This window comes from Gossypium hirsutum, chromosome A05 (assembly GCF_007990345.1).
Source record: "Gossypium hirsutum isolate 1008001.06 chromosome A05, Gossypium_hirsutum_v2.1, whole genome shotgun sequence".
Lineage (NCBI taxonomy): Eukaryota > Viridiplantae > Streptophyta > Magnoliopsida > Malvales > Malvaceae > Gossypium > Gossypium hirsutum.
The window spans coordinates 78,039,355-78,056,123 of NC_053428.1; the positions used below are offsets into that span (position 1 = coordinate 78,039,355).

The 16,769-nt window shown below is 35.6% G+C and overlaps 1 non-coding gene across 1 annotated transcript; it reads right to left on the reverse strand.

The window, feature by feature from the left end:
• Positions 1 to 1,347: 1,347 nt before the first annotated feature.
• LOC121229874 (small nucleolar RNA R71) lies at positions 1,348 to 1,454 on the reverse strand. Its single transcript, XR_005927829.1, has one exon. It is a non-coding gene; the product is annotated as a small nucleolar RNA R71 (small nucleolar RNA).
• Positions 1,455 to 16,769: the final 15,315 nt, after the last annotated feature.

Consider the following 16,769-nt stretch of genomic DNA (forward strand, 5'->3'; position numbering starts at 1 on the left):
TTCAATACAAGCTCTCATTCAGAGGAGGAATAGACCCTGTCTAAGAGTACAGTTGTCATAATTAAGCGGAGTTGATTGCGCGCCTAGACATAGGGTGACAAGATTTTTCCAAATTAGGGTGAAACCTAATAAGGGGATCCATAGATCGAGATAATGCAACCCTAGAGTGTTAATTAGAGAAAAGTATCAATTATTCAATCTAGGGATTAGATGTTATTAGTCTTGAATAGGGATAATAACATAATTAGGGATCTCTACGGAACAAGTTGAATGAATAAATCATCCAGTTTGGAGCCAGAATAACAAGTAAAGTCGAGGTGGATTTTTCCTTAGATATTGTCTTAAGTCAATCAATTTTTCCCAAAAGCAATTCCCTAATTCTCTTCTCTGTGCGTTCTTAGTTTAAATAATTAGTTAATTAAAACAAAACCTCTTTATTCTTAGGCTAGATAATAAAAAGACAGTCATTACTAGTACTTTTAGTTCCTTCAGGTTCGACAATCCAGTCTTGCTAAAACTATACTATTGTTCGATAGGTACACTTGCCTACATTGCAATAATAGTTAGTTTAAGAATGAGTAATTATAAATATTTAAAACCTATCACGAAATCACGCAATCAAGTTTTTGGCGCCGTTGTAGGGGAACTAAGATATTAGGAACGCTCAATTTTTATTACTTTAGCCATTTATTTTTCTTGTAATTTAATTTAATTTTATTATTATTATTAATTATTGACTTACTTTTTCTTTCTCTTGACAGGTTTTTATAGTTTATGACTAGAAGAAACCCGTTAGGACCATTACTTTTTGACGAAGAAATCGTACGTACAATTCGCAGAAATCAAAGAAAAATAAGGCGAAGCTTACGATACACAGAGAATGAGCAAGAAGACAATACTCAACCCGCAATCGAAGAGATCGCTGAAAACCAAGACAATCAGCTACCTCCTGCAATTGCGGTTAATTAAAATCCTGCTCCACGCACTATGTATGATTATACTAAACCTTCTTTAACAGAAACTGAATCTAGCATAGCTAGACCTGCTGTAGCTTCAAATACTTTTGAATTAAAACCTAACACTATTCAAATGATACAGTAATTTGTTCAATTTGATTATTTACAGGATGAAGATCCCAACGCTCACTTAGCAAACTTTCTGGAATTTTGTGATACATTTAAAATCAATGGCGTTTCTGATAATGCCATTCGTCTTCGGTTATTCTCTTTTTCACTGAGGAACAAAGCTAAACAGTGGTTGAACTCGTTACCACGAGGGTCAATTACTACTTGGGAACAAATGACTGAAAAATTTTTACTAAAATATTTTCTGCCGGCTAAAACGGCTAAATTACGTAATGATATCTCTTCTTTTGTGCAGATGGATTTAGAAACACTCTACGATGCATGGGAGAGATACAAGGACCTTTTGAGAAGATGCCCCCACCATGGGTTACCGCTTTGGCTTCAAGTTCAAACATTCCACAATGGTCTAAATCCTTCGACTCGGCAAATGGTTGACGCAGCTGCTGGCTGAACCATCAATAATAAAACACCTGAAGATGTCTATGAGTTTATTGAGGAGATGTCATTGAATAACTATCAGTGGCAAGTCATGAGGACAAAGCCAACGAAAACAGCCGGTGTTTATAACGTCAATTCGGTCACCTTGCTGTCAAATCAGGTAGAACTCTTGAATAAAAAGATTGATGGTTTTCTTAGTTCTTCATAGGTTCACCCAATAATGTAGTACGAAGCAAGTAGCGGTGGAACAAACCATTTGGAATACCAACCTTATGGCCACAACATGGATAACAAGAAATTAAATTACATGGGTAATAATCCTCGACCTCAAAACAATCCATATAGTAACACTTATAATGTAGGTTGGAGGACCACCCCAATTTCTTGTGGGGCGGTCAAGGAAATCAAAGACCACAACATCCTCCGGGCTACCAACAACTACCCTACCAACAGGAAAAGAAACCAAACCTTGAAGAGATGCTCTCAAAGTTTATATCAGAGTCAGAAACCCATTTTCAGAACACCGAGACAACACTTAAAAATCAACAAGAGTCGATCCAAGGGCTCGAAACTTAGATAGGCCAGCTTTCCAAACTAATCTCCGAACGACCACAAGGTAGTTTGCCAAGTAATACAAAACCTAACCCAAGGGAACAACTCAATGCAATTAATATTGAAGATGACGAAGGAGTCGTTTAGCCTGAACCAGAACCGAGGCAAGAAACTGTGGTAAGCAAAGGTCAAGGTGAGGTAGATCAAAATACAAACAAACCAGTGACTGTTGAATATAAACCACGTGTGCCATACCCCAACGCAACAAGGAAAGACTGCTCAGATGAAAAATTTGGTAAATTCCTTAAACTCTTAAAAAAATTACATATTAACTTACCGTTTATTGAAGCTCTATCGTAGATGCCAAACGCAATGAAATTTTTAAAGGAGCTTTTAGCAAATAAGCGGAAGTTGGATGAGGCGTCGCATGTGGAGCTGAACGCAGTTTGCTCGACCATTCTCCAAAATAAACTACCCAACAAACTAAAAGACCTAGGGAGCTTTACTATCCCTTACTTAATCGGTGGTTTAGATGTTAATCATGCATTAGCTGATCTAGGGGCTAGTATCAATGTTATGCCTTACAAAATGTTTAAGTAACTAGGTCTCGGGAAACCCAAATAGACTAGGATGAGCATTCAATTAGCAGAAAAAACTATAAGATTCCATAGAGGTATTATTGAAGATGTGCTAGTTAAAATCAATAAATTTATATTTCTCATTGACTTTATTGTTCCAGACATAGAAGAGGATAGCAACACTCCATTAATTCTAGGATGGCCCTTTTTAGCAACTGCTAAAACCATCATTGATGTTGGCACAGGTGAACTCACACTCCGGGTGGGAGACGAAACAATCACCCTTCAAGCTCGCAATTCTGGCAACACATCAGGAATTGAAGGTGATCATTTAAACCATTCTACTAAAACTAACAATATGGTGTAACCTACTTTGCAGAAAATGATTCTGAAGGAAGAACACGAGTTGTTCTCAAGCAATAGTAGAGGACCTGTTCATGAAGATCCAAGATTACAAATCGAGAAACTTGATGAATGGTGGACGCACAAACCAAGAACACCTGACAAACCGAAACTACGCCAAAACGAGCCTGATACCTCTCCAAAACAACTTAAGGTTGGTGATAAAGTCTTATTAGATGCCGCAGATCCTCACATTGTCACTACCATACCGAATGAGGAAATCCCTCTTACGGTACTCAGTATTTTTCCATTCGGTACGGTGGAGGTGAGTAATCCAAAGTTCGGTACTTTTAAGGTAAACAATACCCGTTTAAAACCTTATTTTCAGATTGATAGTAGGAATAAGGAGTATAAACTCCTTGAACCACCATGATCATACAACAGAGAGGTAAGTCGAGCTTAGACTATAAATAAGCGCTTCTCGGGAGGCAACCCGAGCACTAACTGTTTTAACTTCTTCCAAAATTTAGTCTTCAATATCTAACTTACTAACGGAGCTCTTGAATACAGGTGTTTCCACAGAGACAAGGCCAAGCACACGGGCGTGCTTAAGGCTGTGTGAAAATAGGGCAAAAGATTTCCCAACACAAGCTACGATTAAATGCCACGGCCATGTGATATAGCCGTGGTCGAGCTTGCCAAAACAACACGAGCGTGCAACACGCCTATGTGGAAAAATCATGGGTGAACCTATTAAAATAGCACGGGCATTCGACACGCCCGTGTGGAACACCCATGGTCAAACTTGTTAAATTAACACGGGCGTGAGGCTTGCACACACAGGCGTGGGAGAAGCGAACGAAGCTAGACACGATCGTGCGACACGACAGTGTGAACCCACACGCTCGAGGAACACAGACATTACTAAATTTTAGACGCGCCCAAATTTGAAATTCGCGAATCACACGGGCTGAAATTGGGGAACACGGGCGTGTGCCCTGGCCGTGTGGCCCAAAATCTATAAATACCTTGCACTATTCACTTTCTTTCCCATTCAAAAACCCTAACCCTAGTCGCTGCAACTCCATACGGCCTCCTTGCCACGCCCGTGCGCCGCTTCCCACTTCATTTTTGACGCTCAATCTCTTTCCCTTAGCATTTGTTTTCTCCTTTCACTTCTATTTTACTTATTTCTAATGCTTATTATCAACATAATCTTCATATATTTTGAACTATTTTTCATTTTTATATCATTTAATTTGCATTTTTAAGTTAGTTATCATACATTTTATGTTAAATCATGTTATTAGGAACACCTCATACCCATGACATTACTATGTTTATTCTCATGCTATTACCATGCCAATATATATAATTTAATTTGCATTCCTAATTTAGTTATCATACGTTCCGTGTTATATTGAGATTAGGAAAACCTCATACCCATTACATTTCTATTCTCATTCTCATTGTTATTGTGGTTAAGTTTGCTTCATATTAATAGTATTGGCTGAAATAGTTAGTTCCAAATTCATGCCTTTTATTTTTTTCGAATTCATTTACCTATTATTATTATTCTCTATATTACAGGCTTTTGATGCCGTCTTCACGAGGAAAGAAGACCGCCGTACCTACTTCAAGGAAGAGGAAGGGAGTGTCTTCTTCCACGGGTCCAACCGCAGAAATTCGTTACCCTCTCCTACAGTTTCCCCGAGGGCCCCAAGAAGAACAGTTCCAAATACTTCGAGCCCGACCTTTAATTGCAGGTCGCTGCATCGACTGGGCTGCTGTAGAATAGGTTCAGTTGGCTGATTCGATTCGATCCCTCCTAACCACTAACCCTTGGGAGCTATTCTTTGGGATTATCGAGCCAACATACCTTGAGCTCACGATAGAACTATGCTCAACGTTCCATCTTCAGACCGTAATGACGAACTACGATGATCCTGGCACGGTTCAATTTCACCTAGGTGGATTAATCCGCCAGCTAAGCGTCCTAGAGTTGGGTACTGCACTAGGCTTATATATGGAGGAGTTCAAGGAGGATAATGAACTACATGCTTTCAATCGCCACATATATTTCTCTCCCTTGAAGTGCTGGCACACTTTGGCCCCTGGCACGGCCTCCTACAATCCTAGCCGCTCCAAGGCATCAGTTCTACCACCATCCCTAAGGTACTTATGTAACACCCCTTACCCGTATCCGAGGCCGGGCTAAGGTACGAGGCGTTACCAGACAAACATACAAACATTAAACTAAAATACGAGCCATAAAATTTTATTCATATTTCAAAGCGTTCATTCTCTTACACATAGTCCCTTATTTGAGTCTACGGAGCCCAAAACATACTTTAGAAAGGGTTTGGGACTAAACCGAGAACTTACGAAAATCTTGGAAATTTCATGCTTTAAGGCTCCACACGCCCATGTCCCAAAGTCGTGTTCCATACACGGCTGAGACACATGGTCGTGTCTCTGCCTGTGTGGAATATACCTAGGCTATTTTCCAAGCTTTGGTCAACCTTGATCTCTTACACACTTATACAAAATCAAAAGCATATAACATCGTATTCATTTAATGATTAAACATCCTCAATTAAACTACAAACATAGCATTTGTATGTCATCATACATGTGTCTCTCATACTCATTTTACCTTGTTTATTATAGTACCACTTATACATTTATACCAAGAGTATCATCTTACCAAATATCTTCAGCTTAATCATCAAGCATTCATATTTAAAGCTAGATCATATCTTTATAAAATACCACGATTCAGATGCGCAAAATAACATGTTTGCCTGAAACATTTCAATTCAATTCCATACCCAACAAGCATTACATTGAGACTAATCATATATATATATACATGTCATGATACATAACATTCTCTTTTTGTTTTCTTATAAACACATATCATTTATTTCATTATCTCAATATTTCATATACCATAGTTTCCATGTATTCCACATATATTTATTTTCCTCCTCCTCCTCTCCATCCCACATCCTTAATGTATATAGCATTCTTGTAAGTACGATTTCACAGTTTATTAATAAATGTTCACATCAAACTGTTCACACGAGTCATAGTCACTTAATTATTTATAATTCGAGCTACAGAGCTCAAAATTAAGATCTGTAAATTTCCCCTGAAACTAGACTCACATATCTTTCCACCATAAAATTTTCATAACTTTTGGTTTAACCAATTAGTACAGTTTATTCATTAAAATTTCCCCTGTTTCACTTTCTGACAGTTCTGAACTCTCTTCACTAAAAAATAATTATCTCATAGTACAGAACTCGGATAATGTTCTTGTTGATTTATCTTGAAAATAGACTCATTATGGATTTTAAAAATATAATTTTTAGCCTCTAATTATTTTTCTCCAAATTTTTGTGATTTTCCAAAGTCAAAACAGGGGATCATGTAATCATTCTGAATCAGTCTCACGAAAACATAAATATCTCAAAGTATAGAACTCCTTTTCTTTCTATGTTTCTTTTATATGAAAATAGACTCATTAAGCTTTAATTTTATATCTCATTCAGTCTCTGATTCAATTTATACTATTTATGGTGATTTTTCAAAATCACGTCACTACTATTGTCCAAAACAGTTTTATTGCTAATTCACTCTTTCACACTTTCTTTGTATTAACCTCATTTTAACATTTATATCACAAATCATTTTCACCACATTTCATACATCACAAGTATAGGCCCATGATCAGAAGGTCACCATAAAATCATCCTCATGTATAACTTACTTGTTTATAACCTTACCACATCCTGGTCACTTAATGAACACATCATTCACATAACCAAGTTCTTGCACATATTCATCACAAAACTCACAAAGCAATACATAGAGAGTCTCCCATTGAACACTTCGGATCAATCCTCGATACTTGGTGGTTTCAGCACATAGCTCCACCCATCATATAGTTCGGCTCTCTTGTACACATGGTGAACACTTAGTACCACCCATGTGACCTTCACTTGGTAGTTTATCTCATAGCCAGTTTATCTCGTAGCTCTCTTGTACACATGGAGAACACATAGCCAGTTTATCTTGTAGCTCTCTTGTCTACATGGTGTCCTTCACTTGGAACCACGCATGCGGCCTAGCTACATATATCCCGTAGCTCTCTTGTCTACATGGTGTACACATAGTATCACCCATGCGACCTAGCTACATCATAATGTCTTGTAGCTCTCTTGTACACATGATGTGCACTCAGCACTATACATGTGACCTAGCTACATACCATCTGTATCATCCAATCTTTCCGAAGGTTCAACCGGGATTTCTCTCTCTTTTCCAACAATTTCACCAATCAAGTAATTATCCACAAACATATTTCCAATATTTTATAAGATATCATAATACAAGTAATAGTGATGTATTACTTACATATAAACTTACATCTCATTTAATATCAACGCAATAACATTAAATTACACATTGTTTTATTAAAAATCATATGAACTTACAATTTCCCATAATATCCATAATCATAGAAATCACATTTATGTATGATAATTCAATGCACTTCATGTACCATAGACATATTTTTAAATCAATTCATAAACTTGGCACCATAATCATTTAATTTAACATAATTCAATTAATTCACTAAATTTAACTTTCAAATATAAATTACAGCATTATTGTTGTATTATTATCATACCAACTTACATACTTTCAACACCTCAGAGATTATAGTAAATATATCAATTTTACATTGAAACATGCATAAATTAATGCTTATTATACATATGAACTTACCTTGATATTAAAACGGCCATTTTACCAACTTTCCTAATTTCGATTTTTCTCTCATTCTAGGTTCAAATCTCGTTTTTCGGGATCTAAATAATCATATTTTACTTATTTAATTAATGTACTATTCAAAACAGTCCTTAACTCAAACTTTGGAAAAATTACAATTTTGCCCCTAAACTTTTGCATATTTACACTTTTGCCCCTAGGCTCGGGAATTAAACTTCATCCCGTATTCTTATGTTTTATGACATTATGATCACTTTTTCCTTCTATGGAAACATCAAATTCTCACTCTAACATATATTTATGACTATTAAGTATTTTTACCGATTAAGCCCTTTTGCTCATTTTCACTTAAAACCGAGTAGCACAAGTTGTCTAACATAATTTAAAACCTCATATTGTATCATAAAACACCAGAATACACAAATTTTACCTATGGGTATTTTTCCAAATATGAACCCTAGGTTGAATTATTGCTAGCATAAGCTAAATCAAGTTACCGGGACTCTAAAAACGTAAATAACTTGAAAAACGGGGTTAGAACGGACTTACAATTGAGATTGGGAAGCTTGAAAACCCTAGCCATGGAGTCTCCCTTGGTATACACGTCCATGGTGAAGAAGATGAGCAAAATTGGCTTTTAATTTTGTATTTTAATTCATTTTACCCCTAAATAACCAAAATACCCTTACTACTAAACTTTCCAAAAATTCCATCCATGTCCAATTTTTGTCCATAACTTAGAAATTGGTAAAATTTCTATTTAAGACCTCCTAATTAATATTTCAAATCAATTTCATACTAGAAACTTCTAGAATGCAAGTTTTGCAACTTATTCAATTTAGTCCCTAACTTCGAATTAAGCACTTTATGCATAGAATTTCTTCACGAAATTTTCACACAATCATGCAATCATATCATAGACCTCAAAATAATCATAAAATAATTATTTATATCTCAAATTTTATGGTCCCGAAACCTCTGTTCCAACTAGACCCAATTTTGGGCTATTACAACTTACACGCTATTTTAGCTCACACAATTACAGGGAGGCGAGAGAGCACTAGCGTCGTCAACACCCACGACGCGTACTTCTTATGGTGCATGTCACACGGGCACGACATCGACCTTGCCTATTTCATCGCCCTCACAATTCAGCACCAGACAGAGCAGCATAAGAAGGGAGTCATCTCCATTGGCCCTTACGTGACTCGGCTGGCGCGACACTTCAGGCTCCTCAACACTGCGGCCCAAGAATCATCCCTCACCCTCATCGGCTAGATGTCTCCATAAGGCATATCGAGCATGCTTATCATGAGGATGATCGAGAGGCACCGAGGAACCTACCCTCCCCAGTACTGTCTCGCCCAATCTACCAAAGAGAAGACCTACAAGGACATTCCTGATGATGTCCCCCCACAGCACGAGGGCCCACCGACTCAGCCACCACCACCTTCTCGTCCAGTTCATGCGGCGGCTTCATACGCTGACATCTTTGAGCGCCTACTCGATTCGAGCAACAACGTTTTCAATGATTTGACAACATTGATGCTACTCTACAGCAGATTTGTCAGCACCTCCACATCTCATCGCCAGTCCCATCTCGCGAACCATCCAGCGATGAAGATGTTTAAAAACATTTATTTTTTTTATGTTTTTAATTTTTATTAAAACTAGTTTTTATTTTTATTTTTTAGCAGATTTTAGAATTTTATTTTTAATTATCAATTTCAGTTTTTCTTTATAAGTAATTATTCTTCCTAATATCCCCTAAAAAGTTCCTGATTTTATCATAGTTATATAGAGCTCTTAAGCTCATCATCACATAGAAACTAAAACTACACCGGGAAAGGTTCTCCACGACTGCCATGTCCTGCTTGCCCAAGCCCATAGCTACCACTAGAGATAATATCCTTTTGGCGTAAGACTTATGGACTAATGAACCTCTACGACCACCGGGGTATCATTCTCCACTCTCGAACCGATTACTCTCCAAAACTCTAGTTTGAGGAATTCATCATACAGGAAGTTTCACTTCTCTCCCTATCTTATTTTTATATTTTATAATACCTATCTTTGTACATTGAGAGCAATGTACATCTTAAGTGTGGGGAGGGGCATTCATTTCATTATCAGAAAAATCCCTGAATGATTACCTTGTTCTCTTGAAAAGCTCTCATATAATATTTAGGATAATTTTTAATTGATTTATGAGTTTGATTGATATATCTTGAATTAAAACATAGGGATTTATGCATTGATTGTTTAAACTTTAAGACATTAGAGAATCAAGCATGATAAGTTGATTTTTAAGAATTTAAAATTATAGGTTGTTTCCCCAAGTCTAAGTATTACTTTGAATTGGAATTCTTTCATGCTCACTTTTATTATTGCTTTGAGTGCGTTAGTATTGAACTGTTATTCTAGAACTTGCTTGATTATGCATGTCGAGGCCACACCATTTGATTTGATATGTAAAAATGATTACGGCACTTAGGATTAACCCACTCATGCCATGAAAAGCCTACCTTCATGATTAACCTCTAGTATACCCCCTTGAGCCTAACAAGCCATTTCTTGTATTACCCTTAATATTAACCTTAAACCCATTATTGTTGAAATCCCCTAAATTAATCCCTATTTTTGTCTTGATTTAAGTTGAATGGATTGCTTAGCTATGTTTTGTTCTTAATAGTTAGTCTATATTATTTAACTTGTTCTTAAAAAAAAAACATGTATACATATTAGTAGTGATCTTCTATTTGTAAGCTTTAGAAGTTAAATTCCATAGTCTAAGAAGAAGCTTTGTTGTACGCCAGTAATGATTAACTCTTTTTCTAGTTAGGTAATTTTTCAATTCAATTTCGATTCTATTTCTTTCTTTCAGCTTTTGACCACACCCCCTAACCAAGCCTCATTACAACCCTCTAAAGACCTTTTGATTGATGTATCATCTTAAATTATAGTGGTAGAGATTTGATTTTCATGCAAGCCTATGGTAATGACTTTTCATTATTGACTATTGAGTGCTTCATTTATTAATCTTAAACACCTCGAGTGATTTGAGTGAATCTTTAGTGAGGATGTGAAACTCTGTGATATTCTGAATCAAAGGTAATTACTTAAATGAGGGGAGACACCTATGTTTGCATGATTAAAATGCTCAACTTGGAATGTTTGAAACTTTTATGTTCTTTTAGTTGAATTCTCAATGTATGATTACCAATGGATTATTCTGAGATATTATCGATAGAAATTATAAGTTGAGAAGAATTTATTTTGATTATGAGTTGAGAATTTTGCTTGAGGACAAGCAAATGCTTAAGTGTGGGGTTATTTGATAAACCATAAATTATACATATTTTTACCCCATGTTTAATGCATTTTATGGATGATTTCTCATTAGAATTGGTGAATTCAATGCTCCTAATGCTTTAATTTCATATTTTATACTTAGGAGAGCATAGGAGAGCAAAAGGATCGAGAAACGGGCCAAAAATGGAGAAAATGGGCCAAAGTATGAAATCAACACGGCCTTGACCTCCTTACACGGGCAGACCACATGGCCATGTCAATTTGGCAGGCTCAAGCATGGCCTGAAGTAATCGAACACGGGCATGTACCACAGGCGTGTCCCTGCCGAGCCCAAATTGAGTCCAATTCGAAAATGGCTAATTTTAAGGGCTTTTAGGCATTCCAAAGCCTATAAATACACCATAGAGAAGGAAGAAAAGGGAGACGGATAATAGGGAGTAAGAAATTACTCCTAGGAAGCCGATTGATCCATCTCAGAAGTCAGATTCATCATCAAGACTGAAGATCTCTCCTCAATTTCCCTTAAAGAGTTTTATGTTTTCTTTGTGTTTTGTATTCTTTATTCTTCTAAGATGTTCTCTTATTTAGTTATAAACTAAAACCCCTAAATACATAAGGGGAATGAAACCTAAGACGAATCTTGTTATTATTTTTTGAATCGTATGATAAATATTTAACTTGTTCTTAATTATGTGTTCTTAATTCTTGTTTTGATATCCCAGGATATTGATTCAAGACAAGCTCTCATTCAGAGGAGGAATAGACCCTGTCTAAGAGTACATTTGTCATAGTTAAGCGGAGTTGATTGCGCGCCTAGACATAGGGTGACAAGATTTTGTCGGATTAGGGTAAAGCCTAATAAGGGGATCCATAAATCGAGTTAATGCAACCCTAGAGTGTTAATTAGAGAAAAGTCTCAGTTATTCAATCTAGGGATTAGACGTTATTAGTCTTGAATAGGGATAATAACATAACTTAGGGATCTCTACGGAACAAGTTGAATGAATAAATCGTCCGATTTGGAGCCAGAATAACAAGTAAAGTCTAGGTGGATTTTCCCTTAGGTATTGTCTTAAGTCAATCGATTTTTCCCAAAAGCAATTCCCTAATTCTTTTCTCTGTGCGTTCTTAGTTTAGATAATTAGTTAATTAAAACAAAACCTCTTTATTCTTAGGCTAGATAATAAAAAGACAGTCATTACTGGTACTTTTAGTTCCTTTGGGTTTGACAATTTGGTCTTGCTAAAACTATGCTACTGTTCGATAGGTACACTTGCCTACATCGCAATAATAGTTAGTTTAAGAATGAGTAATTATAAATATTTAAAACCTACCACGAAATCACGCGATCATCAATCAACTAGCCACTGCCCTAGTAGGATCTTCCCATCTTCCACTAACATAACGAGTCAACAAGAACTACTTATCTTCCAACCTCACAATCCAGACTGACCCATTCTCGGTAAAATCAGAAAAGTGGTTTCGGGACCACAAATTTGAAGTTGAAAAATTTATTTTAATATTATTTTGAGGTCTATAGCATGATAGTATGATAGTATAAAAATTTCATTAAGAAGTTTTAACGTTTACATGTTCAATTTGATAAAGAAGGATTAAATCACATAAAGTGCAAAAGTTGTGTTCTATTAGTTAAAGGTATTAAATAGCTATAGAAATTTAATGTGGAAGTCCTTATTTGGTAAATAAACCATTCAAGAGATAGTGGATTGTGATGGTTGGCATTTGTTGAAATAAATAATGTTTTTAAAGGTTAGTTTTGTAACTTAGTTAGTAATGATATAATAAGTTAAAAATAAAAATTAAAAAGGCTTTCATTTTCTCTTGTTCTTCAATCGAAAATGGAAGAAGAAAAAGCCATGAAAGCTAGGTTATTTGACCATCTCTCTCTTGTGCATGTAGGTGCGTTTTTATTCTCTTTTTAATGATTTTTATGTTTTCGGTATCGTTGTAGCTTAACCTAGCTATTCTAGGGACTAATTTGCAAAGCTATTGAATTGTTTGAGTTTTTTTATTGATGAATATATTAGGGTTTTTAAAGTTTAATTGTAGAAAAAGAATAGTTGTTGTTAGATAAACAATTTTTGTTAAGTGATTTTTGATAAAATTATCAATTAGGGATTAAATTGAGAAATGTGATAAATTGTGTAGTAAAAGTGTGAATATGTGAAATATATGGGTTGCTATAAATATGTTTAATATTTGGCTAGGATTGGGTAGGGATAAAATTGAACGAATTTCATTTTACGAGCCTAGGGACTAAATTGTAAAGAAGTCAAATGTTTAGGGCAAAATGGTAAATTTTTCATAACATGAAATTGTATTGAATTGAGTAGAATAATGATTAAATGAGTTAAACTTGATTATATAGATCAAGACAAACGACATACGAAATTAGATCGAGGGAAAGACAAAGTTATTGTTTAAACGATTGTGTTAATTTATAGAATTATTATTATAATTGTGATGATATGAATTCATGGAATTATTTGACAAAGATTCGGCAAAGTATGGATCTCGGTTGAACCTTAGGAATAGATAGGATACAAATGACATGTCATTAGGGGTTATTGTGTTTTGGGTGCTGGTCCCGTATGTTCTACATGTGGCTGAGTTTTCCGACATGTGTTGCGGTTACTCACCAGCTTGTGTGAGCAGCACTGTGTAGTTACGTCTTGATCGTCAACTTGTGTGAGCAGACCCAGTGATGGCTCAAGAGTGAGCATCTTTATGAGATATGGGATAGAGATGGTTTCGACCATGTATTGGCACTTAGTGTGTGAGATACCCGAGTATCTAATAGTATTCCAAATAGTTTAATGGGCACAATTTAGTTATGAGGCTATATGAGTTCGATACGAATTGGTACAGGTATGTATACGAAGTACGTGGGAATGCTATATATATTTATGATATATGAATACATGGTAAACTTGGTTGATGATTATGTGTTAAGCTTTTGGACCAAATTGAGTTGTGATATGCTTCGTTTTACTCACTTAAATTGTGGTTTAATGGATAAGAGAAAAAGGTAAAGACCGAAAAATTCTTTGATTAGAATTGCTATGAAAGCATGGAAAAGTATGAGTTTTTGGATGATTGAAATATATATAGCCATATGTTTGATATATGAATACGCATAAGTAATGTAAACTTTTGTTATAATATTTTGTAATAATTTGCTAGTTCATATGTTATTTTAAATGGAAAAGCTAATATTGTTTAGGCTAAGGCTAAGAAATGTTGGAGTGACTTAAATGGATAATGCTTATAAATTGAAGTTATAAGGTTTGTTTCTTTGAATTATGAAACTTACTAAGCAGTTTATGATTACTTTGTGTTAATTTCTTTGTGTATCTAGATATCGGAAGCTTGTCTGGGTTGGAAGGTGTCAGAGACATCATCACACTATCTATCAGCTATTTTGGTACTCATGGTTTTATAATTTTGGATATAATGGCATGTATAGGTCGTTTTGGCTAATGATAGCCCACATGTTTTGTTGTGCTTTAGTCATTTGAATTGGCTTGTAATTTTGGCATATATTTTGTTTTGTAAATATGTAAATAGCTCTTGGTATGAGTTGAATGAATGCCATATGAATGCCTTGGTTGTGAATTGATATTTTGGGTGCCAAATAGTTGAGATTTATATGTGGCATATGTGTTAAGTTTAGGCACAATGTCTCATATATGAGTGTAAGCATTTGGGTATGTTTTAAAAGCATAATTGGTATGTGTTAAAGTGGTCACTTGATGTGCTTATGAGTATTATGTTGTATGTGTGTAAGTATATGTTATAATCTTGAGATTGGTTGGTTTTGAGTGCCTATTTATGCCATGGTTATATGCAAATTGGTGTGTATAGATTGGTACCAAAGTGGGTGAGGAATATGGCTTGGAAATTGGCCTATTTTTGGCCACACGGACAGAGACATGGGCGTGTATCTTAGCCGTATGTGACACACGGCCAGGTGACATGGTTGTGTGTCCCCTGATACTTCTATAGAAATCAAGTCAGTAGCTTCACACGGCCTAGAACACGGCCTGTCACACGGGTGTGTAAGGCCATTTCGAAGGGTACACGGCCTAGCACACGAGTGTGTAGGTTTGTTGTGTAACCCAAGTCAGTGAGTTACACGGGGTCGAACACGGGTCGGGACACAGCCATGTTATCCCATTTCGAATGTCCACATGGCCTAAGACACGAGCGTATCCCTTGGCCATGTGAGACACACGGCCTGGCCACACGGGCGTATGTCCCCTGCATTTTGAAAAATTTCAATGTTTTTCTAAAAATTTTCTTGAGTACTCGGTTTAGTCCTGGACCACTTTTAATGTCCATTTAGGGCCTCGAGGGCTTGTATTAGGGACTATATGAATGTATTTGAATGATTTTTTATTTGAATGATAATTGATTTTGAAATGTATGATTGTTTAAGTTATAAGTCCAGTAATCTCTGTAACCCTATTCCATCGTTGAATACGGGTTAGGGATTTTACAGGATTGGGGTAAAGGTGTTCATAGATGGGAAATACCAATTTTGGGTTAATTCCCACCTTGATAACTTCCCGGGGTTGTCAGCATAGGGTTTATTCCACATTCTTCCTTTCCCAAATAGCTGATTTGTTGATTAACCCTACAAAATAGTTAACAGATCATACCTTGCTAACCTTCATAAAGGGATTAGTTCCTCATGGTTTTCATAGAGAATATAGAATCAATATAAAGAGAAACTATTCTAATTAAATCGATACAAGAATTGAATTTGGAGCATATGAATTAGGCATTTCATGCTTACTAACAACTTTAACATGATGAGTAATTGACTTATCACTTTTAATTGCAAACATCTAAGTTCAGTATGTTACAAAATATACAAGCGTTAAGGGTCTCACCTGTAGGTGTCTATCAACAAATCATACAAGTACTTTGATTATCCGAGCAGAATACAAATAGTCATTTATGCTTATGTTTAGTATGATGTCCATTCATGTTTAAGGATATTTAAGTCTATAACATCCCAAAATAGGGCCTAGTCTGAATAGTGGTTTTGAAACCATAAATTTAACGTTAAAATATTGATTTTATGATTTTTATGAGGTTTAGAATATGAATTTATGCATGTGTTAAAGTTTCATGACGAAATTCTAAGTATAAGGTTTCCAATTGGAAATTTGGGACCAAATTGAATAAGTTGTAAAATTTTTGTTTTAGAAGTAATTTGTATGAAATTTCTTTGGATTATTAATTAGGAGGTCTTAAAGAGAAAATTTCTCAATTTCTAAGTTTTTGGACAAAAATAGGCTTGTATGGAAAAATTTGAAGGAAAAGCATTAGGGGCATTTTGGTCATTTGGTATATTAATGAAATAAATAGGGGAAAATAAGCTAAAAATCAGCTCATTCTCTCCATGTTGCTACCGAAAATTAGGGTTCTCCATAGCTAGGGTTTTCAAGCTTTCCATGCTCAATAGTAAGTGCTCTCAAGCCCCATTTTTAAAGTTCTTCGTATTTTTGAAATCTTGGTAACTTGCTCTCTCTATCTCTATCCATAATCCATGCTAGGGTTCATGCTTAGAAATTTACCCGTGCATGATAAGCTTATGTTTTGATGATTTATGGAAGGATATGAAAGTTTAAAG